Consider the following 19,024-nt stretch of genomic DNA (forward strand, 5'->3'; position numbering starts at 1 on the left):
ATTTATCCAAGTTTTTTTGAGAATTTTTCCAAAAAAATCGAAGGGAGCATACATTTCGAAAAACCGTTTTTTTGCTTAAAACTTGAAATAAACAATGAAGGAATTGATTAAGAATAAAAAAAGTATTTTTTTCTTGAAAGAACATTCAAAAACGAAGATTTCGAAAAAAAAGACGATCCGATTGGTGTATTTTTCGCGAAGTTATAACTGTTTGAAAAAAAAACCTCGTATTTAGAAAAAAATCGGTATCTAGGAAACGAGTAGACAAAAAAATTTTAAAAAATTCATGAGAGCGTTTTTTATTAGCCTCAAAAACATAAATTTTTCAAAAATATCGGAGGGAGTGATCTCAAAAAGTGGCCGATTTGGTATGGAATGCCCCATATATAAATAACATAATGTGACAATTTTAATATCAATGTTATTAAATTTTTATTTTGTCAACTATCAATCAAACTTAAATCCCCATTACTTAAAAAATATTCAAAGGATTCGGCAGCAATTTAAAAGTATAAATCGATATCGATTTATATATAGATATTTATAAGTTTATAGATAAAAAGATTTGATTATATCTATCTAATGAATTCTATTTTAATTTATGAACGAAACCAAATTCATTATTAGGTGCATTATTTACGTTGGAAGTATCAATTTGATTATTTGAGTTAAGTATATTGCCATGAATTTTTCTTAATTATAAGTGTATAGCAGACTAGAGGATCAGACTACCATCCAGCGATTACCAGTGTTAAGCAGCATCGACGTGGGTCAGTAATTAGACGGGTGACCCCTTAGTATAATAATAGTTAACCGATTGTAATTTTTTTTTTTTTTTTTTAATTTAAATTTAACCGACATTTATATTAATGGAGCCAATACTTAAAAAAAGCAACTCCAATCATCTCAGTCACTTTCGACTCTTGGGAGTCCAAAACATTGCTCATGAAGTCGATACAAAAGCTAAGAGGCAATCCGGACATTAAAAACATCTACATCAACCCCGAGCTCACCAGCTCTCAACAATTAATAGACAGAAAAAACAGAGAGTACGCCGGTCAATGTAAAAAAGAGGGAAAGAAGACAGCAGTCATGCATCAAAAAGTATCAGTTGATGGGTCTCTGTTCCAATGGTCTGCCAAAGAAGTTAAAATAGTACCCCTGCACCAGAAGAAAAAAAATGCGTCTGACAGCAGCGGTGTTTCACAACTCAACCCAGCAAGCGCCTTACCGAACCTATTCCACTTTACTGGTACCGGAGGAAATAAAGCTCCAAAAAACTAAAAGAAAATTTAAACACAAGTATGAGCATCAGTTTTATCAATATCAAAGGCTTTAAGAATTTCCACGAATTTTTCAGCGAGCTCAGATCTGACTATTTTTGCATTTCAGAAACCTGGATCACCTCTCCCATGAAGTACGTCCCTGAATTCCTGACAGGCTCCAGTACACTCTGGTCAACAGCTACCAAGTCACACTGCACGGGAAGAGGGAGTGGTGGCCTAAGTATTATCTCGAAAAACCACCGTCTGGCCCTGATTTCTTCCACCAACAACTGGATTTTCTCAAAGACAAACATCGCAAATAATATGGACATAATCCTCGGCACCCTCTACTTTAAACCAGAGTGTGATATTTCGCAACTATTAAATGAACTAAAAATTTTGATCGAAGACATACAGCTAAATGAAGAAAATACCCCCATCATCATTGGTGGAGACTCTAACGCCCGAATTAGCTCCACCTGCTTCACAGACCCGGAACTTCTTGAAAGCACCTGCGTAAATGCAGAGAGAAAAACTACGGACCAATTCACAAACAGAAACGGCAAGCTGCTAGAAGCTTGCATGGATGAACTCAATTTCACCCTGCTAAACGGACGCACCCCAGGTGACATTCCAGCGCAAAAAACTTTTTGCAATAAAAATGGGTCTAGTATTATAGACCTAGTCTGGGCCAACTACGAAGCACTTCCGTTAATAAAAAACCTAAAGGTATCAAAAAAAACATTCTCATCAGATCATTTTGCAATAACTCTAAATCTGCTTAATCAATCCAAACCCGAACCTTCCCAAAGCAGTAATCCTTCGGCCTGCGAACCCGCCTTTAGGTGGAAACCAGCTTCGCTTCATCTTATATCCTCTACCTTGCGGCAGCGGATACTGCATACTTCAACAATGCGGCAGACCTGGACTCAAAAGCAAATATCCTTACAACAAGTATCATCGAAGCAGCCGCGTACGCAAACATGACTTATACTAAAAAATTCGATCCAGCTCAACAAATAAACAAGCTTTAATTTGACAAAGCCTGTACAATCGCAAAAAAAGACACAAAAAAGGCACTTAAAGTGTGCTACAGTTCCAACTTTCTCGAAACAGACAGAATAAATTATCTAACAGCCAAAACGCACTACAAAAATCTGATAGAACGCAATAAAAATCTTTACATAAAAAAGGTCCAGATGCAGTTTGAAAACCTGAAGAATCCTACAGAATTCTGGCAATCAGTCAAACGATGTAAACCGTCAAAACATTTTCAGTACTCTGGACCTGACATCCAGGCCTGGAATACCTTTTACGAACTTGTATACCCTAAGATACAGCAGATAGTCAGACCAATGCCTCCACAGCAAGTTCATGAACTTGACAGTGATTTTCCCATACGAGAACTGGACACCTACCTAAAAGAAAAACAAATCACCAGGTCCAGACAAAATTGCTAACGAATTTCTCACCAATTTACCGTCAAACTGGAAATTTACTGTACTCTCTCTCTCCAACGACATCCTTGATAAAGAAAAAACCCCATCAAACTGGTCTACCGCAAATTTAACAATGATCTTCAAAGCTGGTGATTCTGCTGACCCTGCAAACTACCGAGGAATTGCTCTAATAAATTGCATAACTAAAATTTTCACCGAATTGATGAGAAAAAGACTCGAATCCTGGGCTGAAAACTTGAATAAAATACCGGAGTCTCAAATGGGTTTTAGGAGAAATAGAATTTGTACTCAAGCAGCTTTTATTCTCCAATCCGCCATACATTTCAGGCTACGCCTAGCTGCAAAAGCCTACGCCGTTCTTGTTGATTATAAAAGAGCTTTTGACTCCGTCGCACATCACAAACTTTGGCAAAAACTTTTCCATATGGGAGTCAGGACAAAATTAATGAACATCTTAATCAGCCTGTACGACAATGCACATGTTCAAATAAAGATTGGAGACAAACTCAAAACATTGCAAAGTCACCGAGGAAGTCCTCCAAGGTGAGAGTCTAAGCCCCCTCCTCTTCATACTCTTCACCGCAGACTTCGAGGAATTCTTGCGCAAGCAAGAATGTTCAGGCATAAATATAAACAACTACACAGATCTACTGACACTCATGTATGCAGACGATACAGTCTTACTAGCAAATAATGCCAAAGATCTAGAAAAATTACTCAAATTGCTCGAAGTTTACTGTGATACAAATGGCTTTGCAGTAAATACGAGTAAAACAAAAGTCATGCTGTTTAGAAGAGCTGGCAAAATAAAAACCTCTGAAGTCGATAGATTCACCTACAAAGGCGAAAGATTAGACATAGTAAGTACATATAAATACTTTGGAGTGCAAATATCCTCATCAATGCTAGGTCTAAAGGCACCGGAATACGCTATAAAAAAAATCCAAAAAAGCAACTGGCGCAGTGCTATCAATTGAGAGAAAAGTCAAAAGTAGCTCATGGGAGCCCAAAGCGGTTCTATGCAACGCCATGGTATCCTCAACACTTTTCTATGCTTTCCCAGTTTGGGGAATCAACTACATCGACAAAATAGAAACCTTCCAAGCAGACTACTTCAGAAGATCCTTAAGCCTCCCACGCTGCACACCGAACCCGCTGCTACGCTTGGAACTGGGTCTCTCCAAACTCAGCCTCGTAGCTTAAAAATTTATTCTCGAATTCCTGATTACAATACTGGAGCTTGATGACCATAACCTGACAAAAATATGCTTCGCCAGGCAGCTCGAATTAGGGAACGACCCCAGAGGTCTGATAGGCGACTCCAAATACAACTGGACTGCCTCGCTCAAAGAAGTACTGGTCAAGATGAACATCTCACACCTTTGGGGGAACTGAAATCCGAAGACTTGGAAGGAAATCCTTAAACCAGCACTCAAATACACAGAACGAAAATTGAAATTGGAAGACCTGGAAGCATATGAGAAATTATCTGCTCACCTCTTCAGAATCCATCGTACTATTGAAGAACACATCGCCTTCCATCTCACCCAAAACCTTTCAATCCCCCAAAAGCGCTTACTGACTCAACTACGCCTGGCAAATCAATACATGTGCACTTATTTAGTGAATAAATCAACAGTCAGGATTGTCCCTAAGCACATCTGTAGTCATTGCGGCAGTAATGAATTTGAATCTACTCACCATATTCTGTTCCGATGTCCTTTCTACATATCTGAGAGAATGAAATACTTAAAGCCTTGGTTATCCTACCTCAAATGTTCTGGACATGATTCACCCCAGATCCTCGACATCAAGTCTACCAGAACTGTGAAAGACCTTTTCAATTACATGCAAAGTGCGATCGCCAAAAGAGCAAAATTCCTCGAATCAAAGTAAAAAATCATTAAATTTCTAAATTTGCCTGATACTTGTGTCTAAATTTCAAATCTCTTACTGAATGTACAAACCAAAAGCATCAAAGCCCTCTCCTACTTTGTAGTAGGGAAATATGCAACCCTTCTGTAAGCAAATAAAGAAATTATTATTAATTAATATTAATGTAGCCAATAAATCCTAATTAAATTACTTAATTAATAATTTACAGATATTTTCAATGAGATTTTTAAAATGACTATATTCGTTCATGCATGATTATATCTAATCATATATGATTATATATGATCAGATCTGATTATATATGGACTAATATATAATTATACAAAATCATTTTTTATCGGGTACTGTATATCCAAGTTACTTTTTATTTTGGGTTAGCGAATAATCATTGCAATCGTACGAGTGTGAGTGTAGCAGACATCAGAGAAATTTAAAATTATAGATAAATAGAGTAAATAATAAAAAAATAATATTTAAAAAAAAACACTTATTAATTTCAAAATTTTTTAAATGCTAATTTTTTTGAATTTAATTTCATTAATTATTGACTCGATTTATTTATAATTTTAAATTTGTCTGACGTCTACTACATTTACACTCATGCAATCGTGCTTAATTGTAACGAAAATAAATCATAGTTATTTATTATCATCAATTACAATTTTTTAACGGTCTATCGATAATAATAATTAGTTCTTAAAAATATCTAATTAATTAATCAATTAATTTGATTTAAGTGAAAAATTGGCATGCTTTCATGATCCTGAAGTTAGCAGACAATTGACAATTTTCGAATTTTCTTTTCAACAGTTTAATTTAAAAATTAAATAAAAACAAAACTATGCACATGTAGAAAATTAAAAAGTCTATAAGTGCAATTTTTTCAAATATTTTTTCTTTATAATTTATCGTTTTTAAAAGAATTCAAAAATTGTTAGACGTCAGCTAACTTCAGTATCATCATGCTTTCATATTTTTTTCTATAATTTTTTAATTTTTTTTCACAACAGTCGAGTGGAATTGATAATGAGACCGGTGAAATGCAGAATTGAATGACATTGCATCAATTAGTGCAGAACCAAGTATAATAGATGAAATACCTGCAAAACTTAAATCCAAGAAATCAAGGAAACGTGATGGTATAGATTAACATACTATTATTATCATAAATCATTTTAATTATCTCATATATCTAACGTTTTTTTGCATCAGTCAATCCAATTGAAGGCGATCATGAACCATTAAAAGGTGATTTAAGGGAGTGGGTAGGCCGCTGAAGAGCCCGCTGAAGAACCCGCTCAAGATCCCGCTCAAGAAATGATGTAAATAATCATTTTTATTATAATAATTATAATAATACGAAGAGTTAGAATAATGATTTTTACAATAATAATAATTATAATAATATGAGGAGTTGCAATCGTAATTTATACAATAAGAACAATTATAGTGTTATTAAGAGTTGCAATCATAATTTTTTGCGATAATAATAATTATTATAACGATAATCTCCTTTATAATAAAAATAATCATATTAACATACTTTATTTTTTTTATTAATGTAATTATTATTAAATTATTAGATTGTAGAGTAAGTTTCGATTGATACTTGGTATTAAGCTTTGGCCGGTGCTTGGTGTCGAGCTGTGGTCAATTCTTGAGTGTCATACTTGGCCTTTTTTGACCGTGATATTATATTCAGCAGGTACTGAAAACTCAATGACATAAATGTCATGAGCGGTTTTATCGAAGAGCACAATATCAGGTTTATTATGGTCGATTTTCCGCGATGTTGCAAATGGCACGTTCCAATAAATACGGCAACGGTCATTCTCAACAACTTGCGGAATATCTCCTGGCAGATAAGGCAGCACTGGTGTTTTATCGATACCGTGCGTATGTCTTAGATGGTAATAAAGTACTCGCAGAGCAGCATTGTGACGTTGAATCTATGCACTTCTTGCTAGCACAGGACATGCGGACAAGATATGCATAAGCGTCTCAGGATGTTCCTTACATACCCTACACAGGGTTACCTGACCGTTGATCCAAAGACGATTGATTCCCGACAATTGGCCCCCGACAATTGATCCTTGCGACGATCGATCTGCCGATAAAATATACTCACACACATATAAATGTGAAAAATTACGCTCTTTTTTCACTAATTTTGTGTGCGTGTAACATAAAAAATCTACTCATACACAAATTTTTCACATTTATATGTGTGTGAGTATATTTTATCGGTGGATCAATCGTCACAAGGATCAATTGTCGGGGACCAATTGTCGGGGATCAGTTGTCTTTGGGTCATCTGTCGTGTCACCCCTACACAGTGTGTCGGGTAGCTGCATCTGGAGTACTTTCGCACGGTATTCGAGGGTATTGATTACACCATCTTGGCAGGCAAAAATATATCCTTCAGTCTCGGACATCAGGCCAGCTGACTTTAGGAAGGAAAACGTCAGCTGGGTGGACAAGCCATAATCACGCACGTGTTTAAAAAACACGCTGTGCATAAACTTGTCCATGTGTGTACTGAGCAGTTTTTGCTGCTCAGCATTCCTGACGACCGTCTTAAATTCCTCCTTAGGGAGTTCAATAAGAGGGTTTACTCTTCCGAGACCGAGGGATTTTGCCGCGTACCTTGCTGCCTTATATAAGAACGCCCCCTTTTGCAGATTCTCATGACTATGAACAATTTGCATAAGGAAGTCGTCCTCATCTGCTGTGACAACTTCGTACGTGATGTAATCCCAGTCCGGAGCAAACCACCAAAAGCTCCTGCCAAGTGGAACGTCAACAGGATGGACCCCACCTCCATCAGGCTTGCAAGGAAGCAGGACCATGGGTTCGCCTTTGTGGGCAACGACGACCGGTGTATTGGTGGACGGACGATATTGCGTTAATGAGACGTGAGTGTCTTCGGACTAGAAGACTCTTACAGCGGGCCCGTCATCGCGATTCCGACGCAGCCCGGAGCCCTGCCGAGTATAAAGCGGCTGATGCGGTGGTGTGACGCGATAAAAGCGTTGGAGCGGGACTTTAACATCCCGGGATACCTCCTAAAGATCATGGAGGATTACCTGGATGCCCGCTCCCTGATTTACACCACCACGGATGGTCCGACCAGCCGTGAGATAACGTTAGCGGCCCCCGACCATGCAAGCGACGCTTGTTGCTGCGCACTGTCGAGTCCATAATGCTCTACGGTGCCGAAGTCTGGGCTTATGCACTGCGGTACGAAAAGTACCGGAAACGTATGGCCGCAGTGCAGTGAAGAGGGGCCCTTCGCATTACCAGCTCCTACCGCACGGTCTCGGAGCCAGCGGCTTTAGTGGTAGCCGGGGTCATCCCAATTGACTTGTTAGCCCAGGAGCGCAAGTTCGTCCACTAAAGCCTGGAGAAGGACAGAGAGAAACGCCGAGAGCTTGCCAGGACTCAAAGTTTAGATTCCTGGCAAGACTCTTGGACAAGGGACCCGCGAGGAAGATGGACAGCCAGGTTAATACCTCGGCTGGACACCTGGGTAACCCGTCAGCATGAAGAGATAAACTATTATCTTACCCAATCGGATAATTCGTTCGAGAGATATCGAAGGAGAAAGAAATGGTAAAAAATTGTTATTTGCGCATATCTGTGAAACAACTAAACCAAATAATTTCAACATCTGAACAGCTTTAGAATTCAATAAAGCGCGTCGATTGCCATGCTAACCATCAAAATCGGATTATTTTTTTAAGAAATATTATGAGAGAAAGAAATGGTAAGAAACGATTTTTCGCGTATTATCCTTGAAACTACAGAATCAATCATTTTTATAATTTTATCAGCTCTAGAACTCAATCAAACGCGCTGATTAAACATTAAAATCGGTTGATTGCCCTGGTTAAAAATACTGATTGAAATGAATTGAAAATTGGCCACTACCATGCAAACTGTATGTCTATATGTATATACAAACAAAATTTCATCATTTTTAATTCTTTTCAATCAGTATTTTTAGCCAGGGTGGTTCAAAAGATATCGACGACGAACAGTTAAAAAAATAACAATTTCAGTCATTTTTCCCGGATATATCATAACATAATGTATATACCCTGTTGAAACAATCTCATAGATTCCCATAAAAAAATATTTACCCTAGAAATTTAATAAGAAATGGCAGTGTATTTGGCACTGAAATTTCTCATAGTTTCTCATAGAACGATTGTATGAGAAAAAACGCAAAACTCTTATTTTTTATTCAGTTCTCATAAAATCTGATAAAATTTTTAGAAGAAATTTAGAATGTTTTGTATGTTTATGATATTTTATGAGACATGAAATCATAAGCAGAGCAGTCTATCATTTCAAGCGATTTTGAATAATCTTATGCGATTGAAAGGTATTTTCGTCTTATAATTAAATGAGAAAATATTAATAATCGACTGCGATTTTCCTATAAGGTTTTATGAGGAAATAGTACACTGAGAAAATAATTGTCTCCTGACAACTAAATTTTAGTTATGACAAGAAAATGATTTGATTGCCCGCATTGCCAATCATATCTTTGGTTATTTTAACTAAATATTTTATAATCAACCAACAAAACTAGTTATTGGAAACTATAAAATATTTAGTAAAGATAATTACGTGTTTAGTAGAAAGCATAAAATCAAATTAATTACCTGTAGAGTTTATAAAGTAGTCATAATGAAATATATGAGTGATCTTTAGAGAATGTGTTATTAATAATAATTGAATATTATTTTAAAATGACAGAATATTTATTTAACAGTTAAATAAATGCATATTCAAAAGAATAATATATTTCCTTGCCACTTGATTTTTTTCGTACTATGACAAAAATTGTTCAGAAAAAACATTAATATTAAACACTAATGTCATAGTCTACTACAGGATACCACTATAATCAAAAATTTCCAGCAGATAATCCGTCCCATGATTGCTTCAAGCTGGCGAATATAAAATCTCTGAAATAAGTATCTTACCAGGGACACCACAAATGGTGGGCGCGATCTAGTGGCGAGCACCAAACTACTCCCGCTGCTGCTGCCTAACATTATAACTTTTTAAATCAATAATCATTAGGTTCAAATATATATTTATTGACCTCGAACAAATATATATATTTATTCTAAATGAATATATTTTTTTGTATCTAAGTAATGTTTATTAGAGTTAATATAACAATACTTTCCTTTAATATTTGGATTTATTGGGACTATAAAATAGTTTAGTTGTCCCTTAAATAAATATTTTCTTAACTTTACTAAATGATTTTATAATCTTAGAGAGAGAAATATTAATGTCAACCAAAAAGGGTCTATTAAATCATTTGTTAAAAATGATAAAATAGATTATATTGACGTAACCCTGGTTAAAAAAGAGAATTAAAGAGGATTAAAAATGGATTGAATCCTTTTTAATTCTCTTCAGAGAATTAAATAGAATTAAGGAGAATTCATATTTAGAAATTTTCAATACTTTTAAATTCTCTTCAGAGGATTAAATAGAATTAAGGAGAATTCATATTTTGAAATTTTTAATACTTTTAAATTCTCTTTAGAGAATTAAATAGAATTAAGGAGAATTCATATTTTGAAATTTTTAGTACTTTTAAATTCTCTTTAGAGAATTAAATAGAATTAAGGAGAATTCATATTTTGAAATTTTTAATATTTTTAAATTCTCTTCAGAGTATTAACTAGAATTAAGGAGAATTCATATTTTGAAATTTTTAATACTTTTAAATTCTCTCCAGAGAATTAAATAGAATTGAGGAGAATTCATATTTTGAAATTTTTAATACTTTTTAATTCTCTTCAGAGAATTTAATCGAATTGAGGAGAATTCATATTTTGAAATTTTTAATTCTTTTAAATTCTCTTCAGAGAATTAAATAGAATTGAGGAGAATTCATATTTTAAAATTTTTAATACTTTTAAATTCTCTTCAGAGGATTAACTAGAATTAAGGAGAATTCATATTTTGAAATTTTTAATACTTTTAAATTCTCTTCAGAGAATTAAATAGAATTGAGGAGAATTCATATTTTAAAATTTTTAATACTTTTAAATTCTCTTCAGAGAATTAAATAGAATTGAGGAGAATTTATATTTTGTAATTTTTAATACTTTTTAATTCTCTTCAGAGAATTAAATCGAATTGAGGAGAATTCATATTTTGAAATTTGTAATGCTTTTTAATTCTCTTCATATTAATCGAAAAGAATGAAGAACTATTCTCAAGAAAAATATAGAGAGCCCGAACTGGGATGGATATCCCGAATTGTCCATGGGGAAGACCACTGGTTATACCAAAAATAATATATTATCTATACCAGATATATATATATAGGACGTGGTGCAGGGTATACTGCGCCACTACCAGTAGGTACTTCCCACTCTGCTACGCAAAGTTCACTTGGTAGCAGTAGAGTGAAGACTGACGATTAACGTCCGCTGCATTTGCTTTTAACACTTCTACTATAAGTGTCCATATCCAAGAAGCCCGCACGCTCTAGCGGTGAGCGCGGAACTAACTTTCGCTCACTTACTCTCTCCCGCCAGATTGTCGGTCGGCGAGCGTCTCACGATCACTCTTACATTTTTTTCCCGTTGCCTTTTTCTCTTTTAATTACTTTTTTTTTCCACGAATTTCTCCATAAAAAAAAATAAAATTTCACGTATAAAATTATTATTTCTTTTCTTTCCCAGAATAAAATTTTAATATATAAATAATTACTAATCATTATTATTCTGTTTTTTCAAAGTTTAAGGCCATTCTCAGACAGTGCCCCCCCACTTTTTAAAAATTTTGAATGACTTTCAACTGTTATAAGCGTATCAAATTTTTAGCAATTAATTAAAAAAAAATTGAAGCATTAATTGAAAAAAGGACAACGTAGTTGTAATTTCGCCGACATATAGATATAAAAAAAAAATTATTTACACTTGATATCAATTCGAAGTTAAACAAAATTCGTTAAATAAATTTTCGTGAAATCGTCCTGTCAATTTTATAATTAGAATTTTTTAATTTTGTTGGGTAAGTAATTTTTTCTAAATTCTATATCGCAACGAAATTACGACTACGTTGTCCTTTTTTCAATTAAAATTTTGATTTTTTTTTAATTGATTAATAAAATTTTAATACGGTTATGATAGTTGAAAGTCATTGCATATTTTTGAAAAGTGGGGGGCACTGTCTGAGAATGCCCTTAAAAGAAAAATAATTTTTTTTGTTATGGTTACAATTCTCTCGAATTCTCAGCGAGAACCGGAATTGCAACATGACTTTAAAATTAAAAAAAAATAAGATGGAATATAACTTTTTCGAATCCTGGTTTATTCTCTCGAATTCTCGGGAAAAAAACAGAAATTGCAACATGACTTTAAAATTAAAAAAAATATAAGATGGAATATAACTTTTTCGGATCCTGTTTTATTCTCTCGAATTCACGGGAAGAACAGAAATTGCAACATTATTTTAGAATTAAAAAGAATTAGTTAGAATTGAATTTTTCCGAATTCTCTTTTATTCTCTTGAATCCTCTGCGAGAACAGAAATTCAAAGTTATTTTAGAATTAAAAAGGATTAGTTATAATTAAACTTTTTCCAATCCTCTTTTATTCTCTTGAATCCTCCACGGGAACAGAAATTAAAAATTATTTTAGAATTAAAAAGAATAAGTTAGGATTAAACTATTTTGAATCCTCTTTTATTCTCTTGAATTCTCCGCGAGAATAGAAATTCAAAGTTATTTTAGAAATAAGAAGAATTAGTTAGGATTAAACTTTTTTGAATACTCTTTTATTCTCTTGAATCCTCCTCGGGAACAAAAATTTAATATTAATTTAGAATTAAAAAGGATTAGTTAGAATTAAACTTTTTCCAATTCTCTTTTATTCTCTTGAATCCTCCGCGAGAACAGAAATTGAAAGTTATTTTAGAATTAAAAAGAATTAGTTAGGATTAAACTTATTTGAATCCTCTTTTATTCTTTCGGATCCTCCACGGGAACAGAAATTAGATATTAATTTAGAATTAAAAAGAATTAGTTAGGATTAAACTTTGTTGAATTCTCTTTTATTCTCTTGAATCCTCCGCGAGAACAGAAATTGAAAGTTATTTTAGAATTAAAAAGAATCAGTTAGTATTAAACTATTTTGAATCCTCTTTTATTCTCTTGAATCCTCCTCGGAAACAGAAATTTAATATTAGTTTAGAATTAAAATGGATTAGTTAGAATTAAACTTTTTCCAATTCTCTTTAATTCTCTTGAATCCTCCGCGAGAACAGAAATTAAATATTAATTCAGAATTAAAAAGAATTAGTTAGGATTAAACTTTCTAGAATCCTCTTTTATTCTCTTGAATCCTCCACGGGAACAGAAATTTAATATTAATTTGGATTTAAAAAGGATTAGTTAGAATTCAACTTTTTCCAATCCTCTTTTATTCTCTTGAATCCTCCACGGGAACAGAAATTAAATATTATTTTAGAATCAAAAAGAATTAGTTAGGATTAAACTTTTTAGAATCCTCTATTATTCTCTTGAATCCTCCTCGGGAACAGAATTTTAATATTATTTTAGAATTAAAAAGGATTAGTTAGAATTAAACTTTTTTCAATCCTCTTTTATTCTCTTGAATCCTCCACGGGAACAGAAATTAAATATTATTTTAGAATTAAAAAGAATTAGTTAGGATTAAACTTTTTTGAATCCTTTTTTATTCTCTTGAATCCTCCGCAAGAACAGAAATTCAAAGTTATTTTAGAATTAAAAAGAATTAGTTAGGATTAAACATTTTTGAATTCTCTTTTATTCTCTCGAATCCTCCACGGGAACAGAAATTTAATATTAATTTGGATTTAACAAGGATTAGTTAGAATTTAACTTTTTCCAATCCTCTTTTATTCTCTTGAATCCTCCACGGGAACAGAAATTAAATATTATTTTAGAATTAAAAAGGATAAGTTAGGATTAAAAATATTTAATCCTTTTTTATTCTTTTTAATCCTAAAACGATAATAATTTTGTCGCTAGATGATGGAGAATTAAAAAGGATTCATTTTATGTTCGATCTGAATTCTCCGGAGAATTAAGAGTATTAAAGAGTATTAAGGAGTATTAAGTATGTGTGCTTTGTTAATCCTTTTTAATTCACTTTTTTAACCAGGGAATCAAATTTAGTTGTCCCAAATAAATTTTAGTTTTTGATTTTAGATTTTGAATGAATTTATGCGAATGAAAGGGATTTTCGTTTTATAATTATATGAGAACGTATAAAAAATGAATTGCAATGTTCCTATGAGCTTTTATGTGGAAATAGTAGATCGTATTTTTTCCAGCAGTTTTTAATGAATTTATGAGATTGAAAGGGATTTTTGTCGTATAATTAGATGAGACGTATGGATTATCGACTGCAATTTTCCTATGAGGTTTTATGAGGAAATACTTAATCTTTTTGTCATTTCGAGTGATTTTGAATGAATTTATGCGAATGAAAGAGATTTTCGTTTGATAATTATATGAGAATGTATAATAAATTAACTGCAATGTTCCTATGAGGTTTTATATGGAAATAGTCATCACATATTATTTCCAGAGATTTTGAATGAATTTATAAGATTAAAAAGGATTCTCGTCTTATAATTGGCTGAGAACGGATAAATCATCGATTAAGTATGTCCATTAAAATCTTATAGAAACATTGCAGTTAATTTATCATACCATCTCATTAAATTATGAGACGAAAATACCGTGTAATCTTATAAATTCATTCAAAATCGCTTGAAATGATATAGCGATATCAACTATTTCCACATAAAACCTCATAGGAAGATTGTAGTTACTTAATTATACGTTCTGATTTAATTATGAGATGAAATTTCCTTTCAATTTTATTAATTTATGCGATTGAAAGGGATTTTCGTCTTATAATTAGATGAGACGTATGAATTATCGACTGCAATTTTCCTATGATGTTTTATGAAGAAATACTTAATCTTTATGTCATTTCGAGAGATTTTGAATGAATTTATGAGAATGATAGGGATTTTCGTTTGGTAATTATATGAGAATGTATAATTGATTAACTGCAATGTCCCTATGAGGATTTATGAGGGAATAGTTGATTTTCATATCATTTCCAGCGATATTAAATGAACTAATGAAATTGAAAACGATTTTCGTCTTATAATTAAATGTGAACGTACGAATAATCGACTAAAATTTTGCTATGAGGTTTTATATGCAAATCCTTAATTTTTCTATCATTTTACGCGATTTTGAATGAATTAAAAAGATGGAAAGGCATTTTTGACTTATTATTATACGAGAACGTATGAGTAATCAACTGCAATGTCACTATGAGGATTAATACGGGAATAGTTTGTCTTATTGTTTTAAGCGGTTATAAAATATCATTCAACATTAATAGGCTTCTACACAGAGAGAATTTTATGGTAAAAGTTACCATCAAGTTATAGTACAATTCTTAAACTGAATTATATGATTGATAATATCATTTAAATTATTAAATAAACAATCTGAATGGTAATATCTACCATCTATATGGTCAAGTTTACCAATTATTTATGATAACCAGAAATTATAACTGTTATTATATTAAATAATTACTACTATTATAAAAAATCGTAATTCTTAATTACCTGATGGTAATGGTTACTATCAGCCTAAATATTGATGACCATCTAAGCTAATAAAAAATTGAAAGATAAACGTTATAGTCTGACGCTTGTCTATGTGTGATTTGTTTAACTGGGGAAGTGATTAATTTCACACACACACACACACACACACACACACATATATATATATATATATATATATATATGTATGCACACAAACACACACACACACACACACACCTACGCACGGGTTCGCACACATGTACATACACACGGGTGCGCACAACTGCGCACACTTACCTGCACACATACGCACACGGGTGCGCACACATGCACACGCACGCGCGCGCTTGCACTCATACACCCACTCGGATATACACACACGCGCACACTCATGCACACACACATTCTTAGTTAAGAATTTTTACAACTTTGAATGGTAATAGTTACCATCATCAATTGTAACAATTATAATTTTTAATAATTACAATTAGAATCTTCGATAGTAACCGTTACCATCATCAATTGTAACTGTTATCATTTTCAATAGTAATACTAATCAGTATAACCACTGAAAAATGTTATTACCATTTTAGATAGTTAAAATTACAATTTTTGTATTGTAGATACAATAATTAATTTTTCTCAGTGTAGATATAATAATTTTTCTTTATGTAAAATCTTCAAACATTATGTAGGTAAAAACATTTTATTAAAAATTATTTAAAAATTTTTTTTCTAATCGATTTAAATCGTTCCTTTTAATAAGGGATGTCATTAAGCTTCATATTTTTCAATAGTTGACCACAACAAATCCACTAACAGTAAAAGATTTTCTGAGAGTTACTGATTTTTAAAAAAGTCTCATCGAATCTCATAAATCTAGCGTTTTCGAAAAATAGATTTTATGAGAAATTTATGTCATTATGATATATACCAAGTTCTCATCGGATCTCATAGGATGACAATTTCAACATGAAGAAATAAAATTTATTATAATTCTTTCAAATTTGTTAAGTAGAAATAATATAGTTAATAATCATGTAAGAACTTTTTATTTACTTGAACATTTGAATAGTAATTTAAGAGAAATTTCTTGTTAGATAAGTCTCTTAGAAACTCATAAATCAAGTAACCACATAAATATCCCTGGTTAAACAAAATGATTAAAAATGATTTCACACGTTAAATGTTCATAAGAGACAAGATTAGAAATGATTTGAAGGATTAAAAAGTATTTAAAATGATTAAAAAACAAATCATTTTTAATCATTTTGTTTAATCAGGGATATTTTTATGAGAAATTGATGTGTATTTGGCACTAAAATTACTCATTAAATCTTTTAAAATTTTTGCATTCATTACTCTGCGGAAATGTCTTATAAAATCTTTTAAATACTCTAAAATTTTTTAAGAGAATTCAAATTTAGATAAAGTCCCATTCAAACTCATAAAACTCGTAGGTGTTTTTACATAAATAGAATTGATGAGATTTTGAGAGACTTTTACGTATCAGGATATTCTATATAAACTCTCATTAAGAGTAAAGTAATAAATACTTATAAAAACTCATAAAGAAATTATCTATATTCAATCTTATAAAAGTTTCTGACGATTTAACTTATAGTATCTCATAACATAAAAATTCTCATTCATTCCCATAAAAATTGTATGAGATATATCGCTTAAGATCATGAACAAAATAAAAACCCATAAATTCTCATAAAGAGTTTTATGAGCAAATTTTTCGTTTCTCATGGAAAATTTTGTAGCTCATAAAGTCTCATAGAAAAATATGTTTTTTTTATGAGAATCTATGAGTTTGTTTCAACAGGGTACTCAATTGTGTTAAAAATCATAACATCCCTTCATCGTTATAGTCCGTTCCGATCACCACATATTGTAATGCAATTCTTTCTTCAGTTCAAATAATATTACCAGCAAAAAAATTGAAAAAACACTTTTTTTTAACATTTTTCTCGGATACTTCTTATATTAAAGCTTTGATGTCAGTCAAAAGTCTTTAAAATCTTTATTTTAATCACTGACATTGATTTCTGCCTGATTAAATTGATTTTTAGAACATAATCATGAGTAAAAATTTTAAGAACGCTTGTTTATTAAGTATTTTCGATGTCTCGAATTTTTTAAGTTCAATATCAAACATACCGTGTTCAAGTTTGAAAACACTAATGTAAGTAAAGGTATTCCCTTGTGGAAGTTTTTCGGACTTTTCTCTGAAAAACTCTGAAAAATCCTTTAGAACTTTGAAAAAGTCTTTAGAACTGAGTTTTTTAGAGAAAATTCCGAAAAATTTCCACCAGGGTTGTCAAGTAAAAATATTGGAAATTACAGTTCCGAGCTCTCTGAGCTCGAAAACAGCGGGAAGTTTTGGGGCGACCCGCAGGGTCAACCGATTTACAGATTTTTTTTTATACTTTTTTATTAATTGAAATGAAGTATTAAATGTCCGAACATGGTGTAGTGACTACAAATGATACTTCTACCCTAGATTTTTTTCAATCATAATCGTCACGAAATATTTTTCATAAAATTATCCACGACTCAACAATGTTTAAGATTTACTAGTATTAAAATCGGCACAATCGATAACATAATTTTTTTTTTGTGTAATTATCACCAGTCATATTTATATCAAGTATTAAATTATTTATAATAGCTCATTTATTAATCACATGTTCGAATATTGATCAGATCATAAATAACGTACCACGTACCAATAAAATTTATATAATGGCAGGTCTACTGAAATTATTTATTATATATTAAACTAAATGACGATCCTCACACACAATTATGATATTTGATGAACTGAATGAACTGTATTGTGTATTATAGGATCAATAATTATTGTCAGTATGGTATGGCTCCGTCTGGTGGATATAATTGTTGTGTAGCCAACGGGTTACACAGCGCTCTCTATGACCATCTTATAGAGAATGAAAGAAAACAATTATATTGTTATGTCCTCAGTGGCCTCAGGTGCCTCCACCTCTTAATTAATTAGTGAACTTGAGATCCATAAATAGGCGCGCATTTAAATTTCATTTGAAATTATATATTAATATTTTACAACACTTATTGCGTCTTATCAATATTTAGTCAATAGTTTAAATAATAAATCGTCGTGGCACATACTTATTAAATTATATATTTTTATTATAAGAAACTTTAAATAAATAAATAAATAAATCTTTATTTTGTATTCAGAGAAATATAAATACAGTTTGAGTGGTTTTGGAACGTTTCCTGTCACCCGATACTTAAAACCTAAACAAAACACACGCATAAAAATCATGAATAGGCCCTTGTTCTATAGTTAACAGCAAATATGGTTATAAACAAATGCATACTCTATAAACAAATAAGAAAAAGATATATTTGATAAATAAATGTTACTTATAAATGAAAACCATATTACAAGAACTCAACTATTATTGTTAATATATATTAGGGTGTCCGTTATTTCCCAAATCGATTTTTATTTACCGATCGCCCCCTGAATCTTTAGTTTATGACCTAAAAAAAAATATCCAACACAAACAGGCTCTTAATTTTCACATTAAACCGTGCGGAAATCATTTTATATTTCCCATTTAAATAACATGGGATTTTTAGACTTTTGTCTCTTAATTTTTTTTCTCAGAAAGAAATGAGAGTAAAAATTTGATCGAAGCATGTTCTGATAGGAAATTGAACGCTCTACAAAAAAGTTCTCTT

General features: G+C 31.9%; 1 protein-coding gene across 23 annotated transcripts in view; it reads right to left on the minus strand.

The window, feature by feature from the left end:
- Positions 1-18,185, minus strand: part of LOC130677118 (uncharacterized) — a 169,328-nt gene extending 151,143 nt beyond the window's left edge. For 2 of the 23 annotated variants that reach the window (XM_057483725.1, XM_057483721.1), the window contains exons 1-4: positions 18,022-18,185; positions 4,680-4,744; positions 4,427-4,606; positions 4,223-4,318 (exon numbers count right to left, since the gene is read on the minus strand). The gene's annotated coding sequence lies outside the window, so the exon portion shown is untranslated. Of the gene's footprint in view, positions 1-4,222; positions 4,319-4,426; positions 4,745-18,014 lie in introns of all 23 variants that reach the window. The other 21 variants (XM_057483723.1, XM_057483722.1, XM_057483727.1 and 18 more) reach the window with 19 other exon arrangements.
- Positions 18,186-19,024: the final 839 nt, after the last annotated feature.

Source organism: Microplitis mediator, chromosome 11 (assembly GCF_029852145.1).
Source record: "Microplitis mediator isolate UGA2020A chromosome 11, iyMicMedi2.1, whole genome shotgun sequence".
Lineage (NCBI taxonomy): Eukaryota > Metazoa > Arthropoda > Insecta > Hymenoptera > Braconidae > Microplitis > Microplitis mediator.